Genomic DNA, 3,790 nt, shown 5'->3' with positions numbered 1-3,790 from the left:
CCCTTAGTCTCCAAAGCTGTAGAGGAAACAGCCCAAGTCTGTACAACCTCTCTTTTATTCCCTTATCCGCTAATCCAGGTAGCAGTCTGTTAAACCTGTTCTACACCTGTCCAGCGCCTCCACGACATTTAATGAGGGTACGCTGTGCTTCAACTGAGGCCGAACCAGCGATTTATGGAGCTGCACACGGTTTATCGTCTCTTCTACCTAAAGACCTGACCAGTGAAGGCAATTACCGTTTGCCTTCTTTACTGCCCAAGCTACCTTTTATAGAGATATGGTTCCATTGTCCCTCTGTGCAGCGACGCTGTTAATCGCAAGTTCATTAACTGTGTCCCTCCCCTTTACTCTTAACCTCCCAACGCACAACATCCCACATGTGCCTGAAAGAACTTCCATTTCCCCATATCTACAACAAGTATACAGTGAATGCCGCGCTGTTATTCGGCGAAGCGCTACGCTCTCCATTAAGGCATCAATCTTTGCATCATTATCAACAGCACAAACACACTCCACCAAGCTTCACCCAAGCCCCAAGCAGAATGTATAGAGACACCAACCCGGGTTCCTGAGGGACACCGCTCGGTAAAGATCGAGTCAGAGTAAGATCTAACGACCACTACACTCTGTCTTCAACAGGAAAGGCAATTCTGTATCCAAACTTATTCCTATAAGTCAGCAAGGCTGACCCTGAAATCGCCCAGCACTAGAAGATCCACGAGTTTTTAAATCTGTGGTTTATACAGCGTTCAGGTACAAACATGTTATTTGAAATAAATTTGTGGAGTCAACATTTTAGTAAAATATACTTATAGCATGTTCTCTCTCAAAGTGGGAAACATAACTGCATTATAAGAGAGCCCCTATCTTACAGCCTGCGACCCCTGTTGAACTCTGATCTTTGGTGGTGTTTGTGTGTGGGGTTCCAAAATTCCCCATGTGAACGGAGGTGAAGTGGGATCCCCGGATATTCCACTTTCCTGCCATGTTCCTGATGAGCACCTTGATGGTTCAATAGAAATTAGGCCGTTTATTTCCAATAAAAAGCAAATTAAAAGATCATGGATGCAGAATTCTTGCAAAATGACTGACGGACAGTGAGATTGAAATAGTTGTAAAGTGTTGCTTTATGTCAAAGACTTGTCCATCTTTTCAGATGCATGGATCGGCAACGAAAGACCATTGCTGAAGAGATATAATTCAACACTCGAAAATATGCCAAAACACACAGCAAATTTTACATTATTATCTGACGTCCACTCGGTGTTCTGCATTCATTCAGCTAAAGAACAAAGTGTAGTAGAATTTGTGCAGTCCATTCAGAAGGAATATAGCCTGTTTGTAAGGGTACAGTCTGATAGGGATTCATGGGAGTTAGTAGATAGAAGTGTCATTGGGCGATCATTCTGCGGATATTAACCACAACCCACGAGGTTTCAAAGCAGTTGTGGTAAATGTGTTTGAATTGGACCAAGTCTAGTTTAAATATCATTCGACAACACCCATGAAATGTTGACTCGGAGCTTAATGAGAACTTGCATTTCCCCGAGGGTGAATCTGATCAATGTGATCACAGGGACCCTCAGCTAGAGTGAAATTGTGAGAGTGCAGAGACAACGTGTATCCCTGAGGGTGAATCTGATGAATGTGATCACAGGGACCCTCAAGCAGAGTGAAATTGTGAGAGTGCAGAGACAACGTGTATCCCTGAGGGTGAATCTGATCAATGTGATCACAGGGACCCTCAACTAGAGTGAAATTGTGAGAGTGCAGAGACAGCGTGTATCCCTGAGGGTGAATCTGATCAATGTGATCACAGGGACCCTCAAGCAGAGTGAAATTGTGAGAGGCAGAGACAACGTGTATCCCTGAGGGGGAATCTGATCAATGTGATCACAGGGACCCTCAAGCAGAGTGAAATTGTGAGAGGCAGAGACAACGTGTATCCCTGAGGGTGAATCTGATCAATGTGATCACAGGGACCCTCAACTAGAGTGAAATTGTGAGAGTGCAGAGACAGCGTGTATCCCTGAGGGTGAATCTGATCAATGTGATCACAGGGACCCTCAAGCAGAGTGAAATTGTGAGAGGCAGAGACAACGTGTATCCCTGCGGGTGAATCTGATCAATGTGATCACAGGGACCCTCAAGCAGAGTGAAATTGTGAGAGGCAGAGACAACGTGTATCCCTGAGGGTGAATCTGATCAATGAGATCACAGGGGCCCTCAAGCAGAGTGAAATTGTGAGAGGCAGAGACAACGTGTATCCCTGAGGGTGAATCTGATCAATGTGATCACAGGGACCCTCAACTAGAGTGAAATTGTGAGAGTGCAGAGACAACGTGTATCCCTGAGGGTGAATCTGATCAATGTGATCACAGGGACCCTCAACTAGAGTGAAATTGTGAGAGTGCAGAGACAACGTGTTTCCCTGAGGGTGAATCTGATCAATGTGATCACAGGGACCCTCAACTAGAGTGAAATTGTGAGAGTGCAGAGACAACGTGTATCCCTGAGGGGGAATCTGATCAATGTGATCACAGGGACCATCAACTAGAGTGAAATTGTGAGAGTGCAGAGACAACGTGTATCCCTGAGGGTGAATCTGATCAATGTGATCACAGGGACCCTCAACTAGAGTGAAATTGTGAGAGTGCAGAGACAGCGTGTATCCCTGAGGGTGAATCTGATCAATGTGATCACAGGGGCCCTCAAGCAGAGTGAAATTGTGAGAGGCAGAGACAACGTGTATCCCTGAGGGTGAATCTGATCAATGTGATCACAGGGACCCTCAACTAGAGTGAAATTGTGAGAGTGCAGAGACAACGTGTTTCCCTGAGGGTGAATCTGATCAATGTGATCACAGGGACCCTCAACTAGAGTGAAATTGTGAGAGTGTAGAGACAACGTGTATCCCTGAGGGGGAATCTGATCAATGTGATCACAGGGACCATCAACTAGAGTGAAATTGTGAGAGTGCAGAGACAACGTGTATCCCTGAGGGGGAATCTGATCAATGTGATCACAGGGACCATCAACTAGAGTGAAATTGTGAGAGTGCAGAGACAACGTGTATCCCTGAGGGGGAATCTGATCAATGTGATCACAGGGACCCTCAACTAGAGTGAAATTGTGAGAGTGCAGAGACAACGTGTATCCCTGAGGGGGAATCTGATCAATGTGATCACAGGGACCATCAACTAGAGTGAAATTGTGAGAGTGCAGAGACAACGTGTATCCCTGAGGGGGAATCTGATCAATGTGATCACAGGGACCATCAACTAGAGTGAAATTGTGAGAGTGCAGAGACAACGTGTATCCCCGAGGGTGAATCTGATCAATGTGATCACAGGGACCCTCAACTAGAGTGAAATTGTGAGAGTGCAGAGACAGCGTGTTTCCCTGAGGGTGAATCTGATCAATGTGATCACAGGGACCCTCAAGCAGAGTGAAATTGTGAGAGTGCAGAGACAACGTGTATCCCCGAGGGTGAATCTGATCAATGTGATCACAGGGACCCTCAACTAGAGTGAAATTGTGAGAGTGCAGAGACAACGTGTATCCCTGAGGGTGAATCTGATCAATGTGATCACAGGGACCCTCAACTAGAGTGAAATTGTGAGAGTGCAGAGACAGCGTGTATCCCTGAGGGTGAATCTGATCAATGTGATCACAGGGACCCTCAAGCAGAGTGAAATTGTGAGAGGCAGAGACAACGTGTATCCCTGAGGGGGAATCTGATCAATGTGATCACAGGGACCCTCAAGCAGAGTGAAATTGTGAGAGTGCA

Source organism: Hypanus sabinus, unplaced genomic scaffold (genome assembly GCF_030144855.1).
Source record: "Hypanus sabinus isolate sHypSab1 unplaced genomic scaffold, sHypSab1.hap1 scaffold_162, whole genome shotgun sequence".
Lineage (NCBI taxonomy): Eukaryota > Metazoa > Chordata > Chondrichthyes > Myliobatiformes > Dasyatidae > Hypanus > Hypanus sabinus.
This window is presented reverse-complemented; position numbering follows the sequence as displayed.